General features: G+C 33.2%; 1 long non-coding RNA gene across 1 annotated transcript; it reads right to left on the bottom strand.

The window, feature by feature from the left end:
* Positions 1 to 14649: 14649 nt before the first annotated feature.
* On the bottom strand, positions 14650 to 15916 carry LOC139906137 (uncharacterized). Its single transcript, XR_011781449.1, has 3 exons — positions 15229 to 15916; positions 15037 to 15176; positions 14650 to 14974 (listed from the first exon to the last, which is right to left on the bottom strand). It is a non-coding gene; the product is annotated as an uncharacterized lncRNA (long non-coding RNA).
* Between the last annotated feature and the right edge of the window lie 698 nt (positions 15917 to 16614).

The following is a 16614-nucleotide window of genomic DNA, read 5'->3' as shown; positions in this document are numbered from 1 at the left end:
TGTATTTATGTACATCTATTGAGCCCATTTCTTGCACAAAGAATGAAAAAGAAAGATTGTATGTTTGCTTAATTATGTATGCATGAAGTTTCTCGTCTACTTTATTCACACACAATAACAAAAACTCTTTGGTACTTCGACTCATGCAGAATGTTGATACAAACCCCAAAGTATCCAAATTACATTTCATCTAGATATGCTAATCTAATTATATATATACTGAGTGGTCCATTAAAATCTGAACACTTTCAATTTTAAACTTCAACCAGATATAATTTATTAATTAACAATAAAATTTGAACAAAATTAATACAATAAATAAATGTGGGTCTGAGCTCTCTTAATAATTAATCTAGCTGATCTTAGCGGCAATTACAGCTGCAAGTGGCAGCAGATGTAGTCCTATGCCATGTCGTTCCAGTGCTAGCTGACAGTGGCTTTGAGGGCCTCTGTGTTTGGATGACAGACACTACAGGCCTTCCCCTTGAGATGCACACAAAATGTGTAGTCGAGGGGGTTGGCAATCGGACATAGGGGAGGGGGAGCAAAAGTGTCAAAAAAGATTTTAAAAGAGTCTTGACCCGGAGGATATCGATTTCTTTCATTGCTGGTGTCTGGATCTGGCCTATCGACGGTACTTGAATTTACTTAAAAGGCAAACATCAGTTTCACAAATATTACTAACCTTTTTTGCTACTTAGTTTGTAAGATTTGAATCTGTGTACTCTATGTTTGATATGACTATCTTTTTGATAAGTCTGTTCTTTGATATTTTTTTAGTAAATAAACATGCCACCCATGATTAAAATGGAATGCTAAACTTAGTTTTTTGTCTTTTTTCCATGAGCTTTCGTTCAAAATATTATGATTATGCAGCGTCCAATTGTAATTATTTCAGTTATTATGGCGACAGTTTGGTGACTCCAGATCTAAAGTGTTCAGAGTTCACTTCTCGTTTAGTCATTTTCAACTCTTTCAAAACTTATTCTCCTGTCGTCTGAGTTTGACTGCGACTGAACAATAATATATTAGGAAGAACAGTGGAACATGTTCAAACTGGCAGTCTCATAATGTCTTAATAATAAAACTTGAGCAAGGGAATGATTATCAACAATAAAAGACAGGCTTAAAACGCATAAAGAAAATGATTTTTTAAATTATTAGCAGATTTATTGAAGGAGAAAAAGAATATTAAATATAACTGATTCAAGGTAAGTGTCAAATTGTATTGATATGCTTTATAGTATTATTATTTTCTTGGGATTTTAGAATATATTCTGGAGATTTTCATCAATGTTTTTGACTTTATCTATATTTTTGACTTTAACCATATGAATATTATTATGAAAAAAAATAGATCCATAAAATATTTTTTAATGATTTGTCTGTAAAAAACACACCTGTTTTGGTTAGGCCTAATTTCATATGTAATGTTTCTCTGGAACATTGGTAGTTAATTCCTTCAGAATGGTTCTCATTCTATCCTGAAGCCGCAAGCCATCCCTTCTGGACAGAGATTGTTTGGAAGGAATTTTGTTCTTCAACAAGACAACAACCCAAAAAATATATCCGAGCTTTGCAAAAACGTCTTGGAAAAGAAAGAAGCCTCTCACATATTATCTATTATGCACTGGCCAGCTCAATCTCCTGATTTGTACCCGATAGAGTTATTGTGGGAGCACCTACACAGAAAATTTTGGGAAAAGTGCCCCACAAGTTAGTGGAATATTCTGAAGAATGCTTTGAAGGATATTGCACCTGCCTATCTTGAAAAACTATCAGCAAGAATGCCAAAAGTATGATTGCAAATGGAGGATTTTTTGATGAAGCTAAAATTTAAACAAAAACACTTTGATGTTTTATTTATAAATATTTATACAAATAATAAACCTTAATTTTTCTTCATTTTAATAGTCCATTTACTGTTTTACCTGATGATTCAAGTCATAGGTAGTCAGAAAAATAAGTAGGATTCCATTTTTTTCCAAACCCTTCCTTGGCAGTGTATGTTGTGTAAAGTAGACATTTCTGTACAAGTTGTAACTTGTATAAGAAAATTGTACAGTACAATTGTACTACCTCTCATTATGCTGCATTTAACTACATCATGAGTTATTTTAATTACCAACTACGTATTAATTGATGTTATCATTTCCTTTAGATATATTAATATTATTTGTTTATAATAACCCTTATTTATTTGGTCCATTCCAGTCTTAGGAGCGGTACTATCAGTCCTTGGGGCCGTTCCTTAAGATTGTTAGTACTAGAACTAATTAAAAAATGAAGAAATTAAGTTGAGTGACGTCATCAAAGACTGAACTTTATAAGCTTGTAGGACTGATATGCAAGACTAAACTGGACCAGGCTGAGAATGAACTGGTCGACACCGCAGTCTTCAGCCCTAAAATAGGACTGTCAATACACAATATACAAGTTATAAAAACTGTGGACTTATGAACTTTATAATATGCCACAGAATAATTGGGCGTCCCCAGGATTTTTTTTTTTTGGAGAGGTTCATTTTTTAGAAACGGCAAGAAATTTTTTTTTTAGTTAAATTTTCTGGATCAAGCCTTATTTTAAGAAATTAACTTTCTTTTAGAATTGATCTTTCTTTTATAGAAGAAAAAGTAAAAAAAAATGTTTTTACCAAAAACTCTAAATTCTTCTTTCAAATTGTTCATCTCATTTTTGCCTTGTAAATTGGGCTCAATCGAAACTTGTACACAACATATAATATGTTACACAAGAGAGCAAAAAAAATATCTTTGAATTCCATATTTAATTATAATAGTACTTGACACGCTGATAACGAATATGTAATTAATTTTTCCGTATCAAATTTGGGTTGTGAGAATTTTCGATTGAAATTTTTACCCTTTTAATAGGTTTTATAGAACTTTTGAGTAAGAAAAACATCAGAAATCCACAATAAACTTATTTTATTATTTGAGGTTGAATCCAACATTGTCCGGGGCAATTAAACCTCGGCTAAAATACTAAATTGTCTTTAGTAATATAGAAGATGACACCCCAAGAAATACTTTGTGTTACTTTTCATTTTTGATGAGCACACTCACTCGTAACTACTCAATACTTATATCAATTCATATGTGTTCTGTCCTCCAGAATGAAAAAAAATAATAAGAGTTTGAGGGAAAACAACTAATATGTTGGGATAACTGATGAGTACTTGATTCTTTAGAGTCGCGAGAGTTTTTATTACAAAAAGAGAATCAGAGTTGCCTCTGGTTAGAATTGCCAATTAATTGCTAATGTTAAAAAAGAATATATATATTTATATCAGGTGATATCTTTGCTGAATCATTAGCATATCTTCTCGTCTCCATGTATTTCTTTCTCTCTAGTAAAGGCAATTTATTGAAAATAGATGATATCTCTGATAATCCAGAGAGTATTAACAATACCCACATAACTAAGGAAGAAAATTGTACATAATGATAAGTTTCTAAATAGATCAAGTACCTGCATATGTGGCCTATCAACACAAAAGTAAGCGAAAAAGATTTCATTCTAAATGGAGTGTGGATTACATTTGGGATCTTCCAGAAATTATCTACAAATCAACAAAGTATTCTGTTTAATACTTTGAAATTGAATGTATTATACATATTCAGGCATGTATATACATTCTAAAGGATGTATAGGACTAGTCCTAAGCCTTGACTTGGATTAATAAATAAGTACTGACATAACAGTAAGGGTCATAGATCCCTAGTGATGTAAATCGTGTGCATTTTTTGAATAGTTAGAACTTTTTGGAATGGGTAATCTGAGAAATGAATTTTATTTTCCTCAGATGTTTGTCATTATTATTTAACTCCAGAGCATTGAATTTTCTTATCTACTACGTTCAATTTTATTCAAAACCTGATTCAAAAATTCTTCTATACATACAAAAGACGGATTTGTCGCAGAGGTTATTATTTTAAGTACCTGTTGGACTCCAAGTAGAATTGAGGATATAAATTGGAGTAATTCTTGTCAATGTCCATATTTATTTCCGTTTCTCTTGTCACCTGATTGTAGCTGATCTAATGAAATCCCATGACAGCTTAGTTGCTCTTCTCTAGAAACATTAATCTAATTGTAAGGGTGAATAGTTTGAATCTAATTGTAAGGGTGAATAGATGGATTTTTTTAAACATGCCCAAAATACACACAATTTGAATCACTGCATATCCCCGTGGCACTGTCCCTTCATTCTATGCCATCCTTAGAACCACCCCTCCTTCCCATGATGTCTTTGTAGCTCAGCTCAATGTAGAACCAGATTGGAAAGAAAGGTATTAACATGTTCAAACTATAGATGCGAAATTGCACCGATTACCAACGTTACCATTTATAAAATTTGGATAATAAATAGATTCGATATATAAATTCGAACATTTCCATGGAAACACACTGTATTTTACAAATATATATACATAAATAGCAAGTCGTTAAATCTATATTCGTTTTGAGAGTTAATGTATGCTAATCCTTGTACATTCTAAATATTTTATTCTCATTGTTGAGAAGGATGCATCTCATTAACTGCTAGTACGTGTAATGTTCATAGGCTCGGAATTGAATCGATATTGAGTAGGTTTTAACACATCATTACCCTTAATACATGTTACCAGATTTGACTCTAGTATAATGAAAGAAATACAGTGAACACGTATTTACCGTTGTTGGGTTACTCTAAAATGATTATGGTAAAAAGGGCGTTACGTTCTTTTGCGTTCAACTATTTTGCCTCAGGACATTTTATCTTAATCTATGTTTCCTTAGGACATTTCACCTTAAACCCATTTTGCCTCAAGAATATTCTGCCTTAATATATAAATAAACTAGAAGGAACACTCGTTAGAGCCTAAAACATCCGCCAAAAAACAAATTGAGTTGTGTATCTCAATTTTTTCTAAAGTTATAGTTAATTAAGCATTTTTTACGTTTTGTGTTGTCTTGACCTTTGATCTTGACCTCTCAAAATTTTATGGCCTCTTAAAGTGACCATATATAATCGTCCTAATAATTTTGATCAAAATCGATTTGGAACTTTTGCCGTAATCCAGTTGACTAACAAACAAAAAGTTGCAAAATATACCATTCGTTCAACTTCGTTGGCGGAAGTAATGAGGTTTATAAGTCGTTATTGTTTATTTTTGGTTGAAATTGATGTTCTCTTGAAATTTATTAATCGAAATATATTATGTTTAATACTATAGAAAACATTAAATGATTGGAAAAATATTGGAATTATGTCCTACAATTTCAATGGATACGTTTCAATATGTAATGAGGTCAAACCAGAGACAAAATAGGTAATATAATTTGTATAATAAGAAAAATAAAAAAACGCTAACAATTCGAATTGTAGAAGTGTTAATAACTTCTTCTTCATCAGTTATCATTATACACTTTGGAAAACACTCACGGATTGACGAATAGGCAAATCAAACAAGAGGATAATTTCATTATTTATTCCAACTGTGCGTCCAAAATGGCTGAAAGTTGACGATTAATTGTCAACAGATGCTAGATAGATATGACTAGCTTTTATTTAGAAGTCTGTCATTTTCATGTTGAGATTGGAAACTTTTCAGACCACCCTCATATTATCCAATAGTTCTTGGGAATTGTTCACAACTTAAAAAAAGCGAATTTGATATGAATTTTCCAGATGCATTTTATTTAAAAAATTGACATTTATTTAAAATAAAGGGGTGGAGTTTTCAAGCTAATTTCTGTAAAGTAAATAGATGAGTTACGACAATTTATCTCTCACACCATGTTCTGATAGTTTCCCAATTTTTCACAACAATGGCATAATTCTAGCCAACAAATGTTCAACTTTCTCGGAAATATTGGATTGAGATGGTGCGTTCTTGATTGCTTTTACCTCGAGGAATATGAAAATGACCACTCTAAAAAATATTTCACACCTGCATGATTTAAAGTAGTTTATCGCATTAAAAAATATAAATAAAACTATGTTCTAAGTACCTTTTTCTAGATTCCAAACCTAATTTTATTATTTATGAAAGTGATTATCTCCGTAAAAACATAAAAATGAGGCTCTAATATGCGTAAAAAATATGTTATTACATCATTAAACATGTATATTATTTAGCCAATAAATTAGTTATTATTTTTTCATAGGTGAAATATCTATCTCCAATAATAATTATACTACTTTTCTGATCCCTTATCCTTCCAGAATTAATATAATTTATAATAAACAAAATATTTTGTCAAGTTCTGTCAAATTTTGTCTTTAAAAAAAAATATATATATTTGTATCCCGTCAACAAACCAGCAAACTAGAATAATTTCTAACAAAATTGAGTGGGGATTACATTTGTATTCTTCGACAACAAATTATCGTCAATTTCTATTAACAAAGTATTCTTTTAACCCTTTGGCTGTGCTCCGAATTGCACTTTTAAAGTAGTCACAATTGATCATACAATAAAGGAATGATAAAGGGGTCATATCAGGACCGAATTAAGTGTCTCTAATATCAAATAAAGGTTCTAAACTATAGTTAAAGTTTTTGGGTATCGTAACCCATCCCAGTAATTTCAATAAAGAGGCTTTAATTTATTAAAATATGTCCATAAAATGTTGGGTTGTATATAAGGATATGATGGATCCACATTTTATCGGATCCGGGTGGGTTCGTATCTTTAGACTTAATTAATTGGATAAATTTTGGATCCAGATCCAAAACTAACATTGTACAAATACTTGTCTCAAATTTTATAAGCACTATACTCAAAGTTCAGACTTAAATAAAATAGCTTCTGGCTTAAAGTTACATTTTTACTGATGCATAAAAAAATAAAATACCCAATTGTATTACTATTAAAACATTATTATTATTATAATTATTTTTAATATACATACGTCGTTACCTTTATTGTATTTCGCAGCTTATTCTCCTAAAATAAACAGAAAAATGCCCAAAACCAGTTGGTAGTTGGCCCATTCTCGTTCTATATAATTATTTTTGAATAATAGTTAATAACTGTACAAAGCTTAATTAGAACTCATTGGTATCCAACCAATCAGTTAAGAACAATGATTAGAGGAACAGAATAAGAAATTTCGACTACTAACAACCAAATAGAGTTTCTTTTGTCACTTTTCTAAAATTTATTGATCAAATATGGATCAAAAATCCCCTCCCAAGAAAAATCCTATTTACGGCAGTGTCCAGAATAGATGTCCAATTGAACAAATCTACATATTTCATAGGGGGTTCGACCACCTATTAGTTTGATTTTATTTGAATGTCAATATTTTTCTGTGGCTTCAATTTACATTCTGTACAGGTGTTTTATTTTTTCAATTTTAAAAGCTATTGGATAAAGTTTTCTTAAGATTTTTATATATGAAAATATGTCCTTCGTATTTGATAAATATTACAACTATGATATCAACTCCATCGTAAAGAAAAGGACAGTAAACTTTCCTTAATAAATTTGAAAAGCATATTAAGATGTAAAGTTTTTTATTTTATTTTATTTTTAAATTTATAGAGCTCATCGAAAAAATAAGAAAATAGAAATAACAACCCCACATAAATATTAAATGCGCACACACACACAGATACACAAAAACAAATGACATAACAGTGGCATAAAGTTAAGATTGCCTGTTGTTGATATAGTCCAAACTCGCTAAGAGCTACCTTTAATATTTTATGAGAAGGGGAAACATTCTAAAACCCTGCCATAGAGATCAATACTTGGAGTCTAATAACCTGATTGGAAGTGTTTTGGTGGTTCCCTCAAAACTGTATAAGAGTTCGTGGGAAGACACTCAATCATCTGCCCCATTCCATTTCTGACGGATTCCGTTATTTTATTCAACACCTTGCAGTGGCACAAAACGTATGGGATTGTTTTTGTGCACCAATAGAACGTGAGTCCTTCAAGGGGTTTCCTGTAAAGAAAACCCCTTGATGATATTTTATATACATCTGTCTTGGTCTAAGAATATGATCCTAGACGGACTTTAATGAAGATCACTACCTTACTTCTTTGATGTTTCAGTCTGCAATATAAAATTGTGGACTGGGCGCTATATCTATGCGGATTACTTTAGGGCGAATATTTTTAAATACTATTATTATAAGACTATTCCAGTACAAAAAAACTTTCTGAAAATCAACAGTTTTTCAGCATGGAGGCGAAAAGGCAAACGGTGTTTCATCTGCTCTACGCCCAAGTGGGTTTCGATGAGATCATGAGGATTGTAGATTTTCTGGGAGTCATGCCTACAAGATTAAAAGTATAGTGGCTTAAGGTCGGAGCATTGAGAGGTCTCCTTTGAGCAGTATACGATGGAACTTTGGGATCATGGAGGGCGTGGACACTGTAATCACCAGAAGTCCGGCCAAGTCAATGAGCCAGCATGCCAAGGTTATCGATGTCAGGGATTGTACTGTAAGGAATTATGTAAAGGATTTGGAGAAGGCTTTTTATCTACGACGACAACGGCAACTACTTTCAAAATCAACCAACGTCAACTGGGCCATGAGAGGCTAGAAGTTGTTGGCTTGGTTAAAACATAACGGGTCAACAGTTTGCATCTGCTCACAGACTCCTCCCCCATCGACTATGAAATTTGAGACCTAGTCGAGAAGAGAGCCGTACTACCCCTCACTGAAGTTTATGTAATCTCAAGGTTTCCATCGAGCACCGGTAGGTGGTCATGTTAGAGGCGTTCATCAAGTAGTGCTGTGGAGCCTTTAAGTCCAGGTGTAGGCCATAGTAGCAGCCAAAGGAAATAATTATGAAACATAAAAAGATATATCAATTAAAAAGTCCGTAATAAACCCTCAATGCTGTACTCTTTTTTATCCTTGCAATTGTTAACCCTAATTGTTCTTTATCAAAATGTCCACAATTTTACATCACATACTGCAAGTACAGTATTTACTACAGTATGGTATTTTGTTAGTAAGTAGGACCACACAAGAATGGTATTTACTTCACGTTCCATGTTTGTTTTTGTGAGAGTTTCACAATATTCTACGTTGAAATATATATATATGTTCATCCTACTATTTACTTCCATTTTGTTAGAAAAGGAGTAACAGCTGCGAATTATATATGTATATAATCTACAAACATATGTAGACCTAAAAATATAATATAAATGTAGTACGTATCCCGGTTGTTAATTTAAATCTGACACATTTTAGATTAATGTTACATTTTTGTACAGTGTTCACGTAGGCCCACTCCACACGGAGGTAAAATACAGACTGTTTCAGATCAATTGTCCTTAAAGAATAACGCTTATAAATTTATTTATATATATATTTAAAGTTACTTATAAAATTTACTATAGATGTAAAGGCTTATGCAGCAAAATGTAGCCTCGAGAGGTTGCTTTAGAAATACTTCAATGAGAATATAAAAAAAATATATAAAACATTTAAACAAGGCATTTGCAAACTTGGTCACTCAATATGGAAACCTTTAGCATCAATCTCAGCCTTTACACGTACCCGGGAAGGCCCTGCAAGAGTTGATGGCAATTCTAAAGACAAGTTGTCACACGCAGCCACTATGGCAACCTTCAGTGAGTCCATATTTAGATGTGGAGTTTGTTGGTTTCCCTCTCCAAAGTGCCACACACAGAAAAGTACAAGGGGTTCAAATCTGGTGTGAAAATGGGCCATATCTCTTTGCTTCTTTACCTCTCGACCCTCCTGTGCTTCATGAACTCTTTCAGAAGGCTGTGTGGGATCCTCGTGTATTAGGCTAATCCCATGCTACACTTCACATCCCTCTTGATGGTCATAAAAAACGGATAAGTCCCTATCGAGGGGATTTTTTGATTTGGTTGAGTCATCCTTGACTTCCTCTTTTAGCTGGACAGGAACACCGTACCTCCCTTTAAATTGTGCTCTTCACTTTATTCTTTCCGTGAGAGGTATTCAACGTCAATCTTCATCTGGCCCACCCTGAAAACCAGGGTCCTGGAGCCCTATGCAATCTCCATCATCCCCGCCACCTCATCTTCAGCATCAATAAGATATGAGATGAGTTGCCTTTTGGCTTTTTGCTCACACATGATGACAAGATGAAGAAATGTCTATTAAAGTTTGTTTATGGACAAAGGATGGCAAAACCAGAATGTGCACAATTATCAATAAACCTTATTATATTAATGAAAAATTATCATTAATTAATATGCCACGTTTTGCTGCCCAACTCTGTAGACAAAACACTTTTTACAGTGTGTCCTCCATTATGGACAAGGACTTTTCTACACAACCACTCTGTGGGATCATCATTCCTTGTTGCTGAGGTTATAAATTACTTTAGGTAGGTAATATTGTACCGATGAGTCTCTCAGGGATTGGCTTCCAACATTTCCAGAAGATAGTAATAAATTAGACTTAAAGCTGGGGAGTTGGGAGCAGTGGAGCGGACAGCTTTGTACACCTGGGGGGCTGGGCTGTCAACGCTCGTGAGAATAGTGAAAATGTTTAAACATTTTATAAATAAAGAAGAGATGTAGCTGCTGCAAGGTGAACAACAAACTAATGTATAACAGTTAGTCTTGATACCACTATTAGTGGAACAATAGTCATATAGTGGGAGCATGAAGTTGAACAATTAATGATTACATATAATTATATATGTTTGTTTGAATAATACTTGTTATATAGATAGTAGTATGGTACTCTCAGTCACGAATTATTATGTATACTGTTGTAAAAAGTTCATTTTCTATTCTGTTTTAGATTGCGCTGATGCATTTTCCAGACACAATGTATAAATGCTTATAACATGAGTGGTCCAGACCACACATATATTTTAATAAAAACTGACTTGAGAAAATAAATAAATGTATAAGTATATGTATATATAAATATCATATACCTGTAATATAATCTGATCTAAACTAATAAATAAATATAATACATATCACTCATGAGAAGGTATTGCTATTACTAGGTTCGTGTCTGAAAAGTGGGCTCGATGAAAAAAAAAGAATTGTTGCTTCATTCCTATACCAAAAGTAACAAAACAGCTTGATTAACAGTTGTTAATCAGATAATAGAGACATGCACTAAGTTGGTAAACTTACTTAAGGAACATTCATGGCTCAAGAAACAAATATATCGGTCTATTAGTCAGTTTTACTTTTGTAGTCTTGCAAATTTGTGTCTTAGAAAACCAAATATCTTGCGCCTCTTTTCGTTCCTACTCGCAAACTCCTTGACAAGACGCTGTAGGGATATGTTATCAAGCAGGAGGTGAATTGAACCTCTTCTGAGTAATGGTGCTACTTGTGGCTTGAGTCTTCTTAGGGAGGAAAAGCTACGCTCGCATTCGCTTGAGGTTACTGGACACACGAGAAGCAACTTCATGAGATACTTGGGAGAAGAGATGGCATACATCTGGTGTCATGGCTTTGTACTCCTTTATCGCCTCCTGCATACTCTTCGCCTCTGTTTTTTGTAGGTACATAGGCAGTAGTAACGCTAGAACATCTTTTTGTAGCTCCGGATATTGTTTGATGGCCTTCTCGTCTAGTACCCTGCCTGAGATCAGCATATCTCCAAGAACCTTGTAGGCAGCAAGCTTGTACTGTGACGAGTTGTACCTGTCGTCTACCTGTAGAATAATGGCGTCAATAAATGCCAAATATTGCTGGCTGAAGTGTTGTTCAGGGCTGGTTATGTGGAATGGCGCGGCGGTTCCTGTAGGCGTCTGGGTGGATTTCTTTTGACACTGCTTTCTCGAACAGATCGTGGAATTCCTCATCTGTTCTCCATGACATCATCTGACTCCTTGTTACATTGACTTCTACCAGCATGTCTGTGTGAGTGAAAAGAACATTACATGGCTTATGATATATATATATATATTTTTTTGTTAACACACAATGAAACATGCATCCTGAGGTTTGATCTTACCAAGAGTATGTATTTACAATATTTAGTTTTGAAAACTAAGTTACAAAATTAAAGAGTCTTTTTGAAATAGAGTACCTGAAACGATAGCGGAGCGGGATTGACAGGACCGATTCAGCTGTTCAAGGTCAACATAGGCTTAGTCACCATCTCTAGGCTCAGGCACGTTGCTCCTTTCTCAAAGTGATCAAGAAGAACAGTGTAATATTTTATAATGTTTTATCGTAAAAAATGATTTATATTTCATATAATATGTGATAAAATAATGTATAAAGTATAAGGAATATACCTTATACTCAGCATAACTTCATGAATCTGATTGAGATTAATTGTGAATTCATGTAACATGAGGTATGCACTCACCTTAAACTTCCCGGATCTCTTAAAGAGAACATCAAGCTCATTAACCCATTGGATGGCATCTCGAACTGCGGGGCAATCGGAGACGGCATGCTACATAATTAGATTAGCTTCGGGTGACGCACAGTGGACGTTATGTGTGAGGGGTTGGCGCTCCTTCACTTTGGCTTGGCATCCTTTGTACCATATGTACCGCAAGTGTTCTTACTATTTCTGTACTGAACATCTGGATCATCTCTTCTTGGGCCTGTGGAGATATAAAGCTGATTGACCACTTGAGATATCTGTCAAGTCCTTCATCATCATCGTGGAAGACGTTCAACAACTGTTGGAAGTTTTCTTCCTCAGCTGTGTGGCCTCTAAATGACAGACCCTGTTGGCGATTAAATCTGGGTGACGCCATTTTCCAGTTACAAAAGCCTACTGAAACAAATGCTGTTTTTCTGTTATTGGCCAATTTCAAGAGTCCGCGTTTTTCTGTCTGTGCACAGTAGAAAAACAGTACTCGTTTCAAGAAGGGCTGGTAATGGATCCAGGGGTAGCTTTGGTACCATTTGCCTTGAAACATAATTTTTTGTCATCATCTTTCGCCTCAGATGCTCCATCCCCCTCAACGCCACTTTCTTCTAGTTTAACTTCAGGGAGAACAGGTCTATCTCTGACATTGTCCGATTTTGATGTAGACGAATGTTCGTCATCACGTCTCATTGTGCTTGAAAAATGAAATGATCATATATGTTTTCAATTTCTTTTTATGAGCCACTATAGAATACTAAAATCAATTCACTCTGTGAATTAAATTACGTAAGTGGCACACTTACATATAGATCTATGAAAAAATTTCCTTGACCTTAAACGTTCTCCATACTTTTTGTAGTGAAAACTGAACAGTCTTTTTAATTAACCAAGTACTTTAATCCGTTCTATCACTATTGTTTATGCTTTTATTGTTGATATCCAATAGGTAATAGAGTTCAACAGAGGAACCACATAGCAATTACTTAAGTTTAAAATACCACGTATGTTCAGATAAAATTACTACTACGACAAATATCATAGTCTTATAATTGTACAAAGTTCATATGAGTTCACCAAGTTCACTGTCTTCAAAAAGGATGTTTTTCATCACAACAAGTTGAGTGATTGGAGCCTGTGCTCCTCCAGATAGTATTAGAACTCATTGCCCATAGTTACATAAGTGAGATTATTATTTACATTAAATAAAGGAAGGTGATTCTTCCGCCTGGCGAGCTTTTTCCATGTTGAATTTTCCCAGGGCAAACTTACCCAAGGCTAGTTTTCCAACGGCGAGCTTTTTTATATATATTTCTCCCTTAAAAAGTTAAAGAAGACAAGGCCTCCTGCTGAGCAGATTCCCCGCATTTTTTGCTTTCTAGCAAAAAAACTTAGCGTGTTCCTTCTCTCCACTCACCTAATGCACACATAACACGGCGTACGCTCGTAATCCGCATCCCTGATTTTCAATAGCTTCTTTCACATGTTAAAACACAATTAAAATAATGATGAGAATTATTATTATTATCATCATAATTATGATGATAATTGTAATCATTATTATTATTACTATTATTATCATCATTAAGACTTATTATCTTAGCTAATATCATTCCCCAAAACCTGAGGGAGGGGGATGGTATTACTATAGTTGATAATATTGTAGAGAAAAACGCGTGCAAGGAGGAGGGGGGAAAAATACATATGGTATCATTGTTTAAAATACTGATGTAATTATCATCTGCCTGCTTTATTATGATTTTTGAGGGTATAACGAATGTATTTATTAGCAAAATGTTTAATGAAGATATACTACGTATAATTGACTTCGACGTTTTTTATCCGTTACAGTAGATTTGAAAACGTCACACTCCATGAAATTGTAATTCATTATTAACCTTATTCTCAGAATAATAGCTAATGAAACGACAAAGTAGAGTATTTGAAATATATTTGAAGCTCAAAGTTTAAAAAAGAAGGCTTTAATTAAATATAATCTACATACTAAAAAATAAACCATTATACATTTAAGTTAAATATACAAAATTAAACCATTAAAATCATATAACTATTAATAATAATAAATTATAAATACAGAATATTGAAATAATAGATTGATCCAGATAATTTTTCTTGTTTTAACATCGGAATTCAGTTAAATATGTCATAACTTTAGGTTGCAATACACAAGCGAGACGTGGAGTTTAACCAAAAGATAATCACCCCTCTTCTTCATGTGGAAGTTGCTATATACAATTGTGCACAGGATAGATATATCTCTACCGATGAGATCTAACTAATTATTAATAATAAAGTAAATGTCAAAATCATAAAATTAGACAATAAATATACTAATAAAAAAATGTTATAAATAAATTCATCGTAAAGATTTAGAGCAAAAGCTAATTATGTAGTAATGTCCGGCGATATTACTCCCTATTAAGAGCATCAAAAAATATTTTTCCCCGTTATTTAGGTATGCTTATATAACAACATACTATTATCATGATGGATATACACAATTGTTAATTATAATGCAACACCCAATGTAACTAACCTCGTTGTTGTGACCATTTAAACAGTTGTTTTTGCCTTTTATGAGTTTTCTGAACACCATTTCTTGGAGCCCATCAACCATAGCTAAGCCTTTAGTGATAAAAAAGTAATATTTATTGACTATGTAATATTGGAAAACCTAATTATCATACCCAAGTCTTAAAGCGAAGTAAGTAGTCTCAGACAAACTAGTTGCAAACCATCCAAAGCTACTACCCCCGTTGTTGTGACCATTTAAGCAGTTGTTTTTGCCCTTTACTGAGTTGTGTATCATAATTCTTGATATGTTTAGCTAAAATAGAATCATATTTTATGGTTAGATTTAAAAAAAATTGAATACTTACTGTGAGATAGTACAAAATTCAGAGTTCCATTTCGATATTCGTAAATACTTTTTACTGATAACTTGATCATCATTTGGTGTGGATGACTCAAAACATTTTTATATGTATTTCTATATATGACATCAGTACCAACATCCTCCATTAATTTAATGATGGTTCCTCGGGAAGGGATATGTTTACCCTTGTATTTCTCCATAAATTTTTTGAACATAGATGATTAGCAATGGATAAGGTTATATTACATGCAATAAGCATCGTTGTGAGATCAAAGTTAAAGTCTGACTTGATGTATTCATCGTCAAATTGATTTTATAGATGAATATCCATACTCTTGTTATGAGATGAGGATAATGAGTGGCGTGTAATTCTAGACAGGGGACTAAAGGCACATTTATATCGACAAATCCGACAAACCATCTGTTTCTCATCCGGTAAGTATTTTCCAAATTTCTGGGCCTCCATTTTCATAAATCCAGACAGAAGGCGACGTCATTTTGGGGATTTTATTCAGTTCTCTATCGACTATCACCATCTCATGTTACATTAATATTGAATAATAAAGGCGGGAATGATAACGTTCATGATTGATAGAAGAAGATGTATATTATTTAATCAATGATGCCATAAGTAATTCTTCTTTTCTCCTCGCACGCTTTTCTATTCTTACCAAAATTATCACCCTTAGGTATTACATGCCATACCCTTGAACTTTTTTTCTTTTCTGATAAAAAACTCTTCCCTGTAGATCGATAATTTAATAGTTAAAATGATAGGTGGATCTACCAAGATATACAAAAAGTTCCTTCTGTCTTCAGATGCAAAAATTCAACTGCTGTTCTGACATTTGGTGTCATTAGCAGTGAAGGCCATGTTATGGAGTCTTATTTTTTTTGTATTAGCCTCAGAATCAAACGAGTTGTTTATATGGATGTATTGGTTTTTTTCTGTTTTAATAATGATGGAATTATGCCCAAAATTTCAATGCATATATTCTATCAAAATTTCACTATGTAATGAGCTTGAACCAGAAAAAAATATATAAATACAATTAGTATAATAAGAAAAATAAAGACATGCTAATCACTTCTTCGTACCAATTATCAGCGGACATGAGAATGTATTCCTATTGGAAAATACTCCTAGATAGACAAACAAACAAAATATTGGACAAGATCATATTCCCATCATAAAAAGGAACTATTTCATGCGTTTTGTAGTAATCAAAATTCCATATTTTGATTAATAAATTCAAAGGGAACATCTATTTCAACCAAAAATATACAATAATGATATATACACCTCATATATCAATATAAATATCCTTGTGGCAAAATGACTTGAAGACGAAATGTTCTATGGCGAAATGATTTAAGGCAAAATGTCCTA

This window comes from Lepeophtheirus salmonis, chromosome 8, assembly GCF_016086655.4.
Source record: "Lepeophtheirus salmonis chromosome 8, UVic_Lsal_1.4, whole genome shotgun sequence".
Taxonomy (NCBI): domain Eukaryota; kingdom Metazoa; phylum Arthropoda; class Copepoda; order Siphonostomatoida; family Caligidae; genus Lepeophtheirus; species Lepeophtheirus salmonis.
The sequence above is the reverse complement of the archived record's forward strand: the minus strand, read 5'-3'. Positions and strand labels throughout refer to the sequence as shown.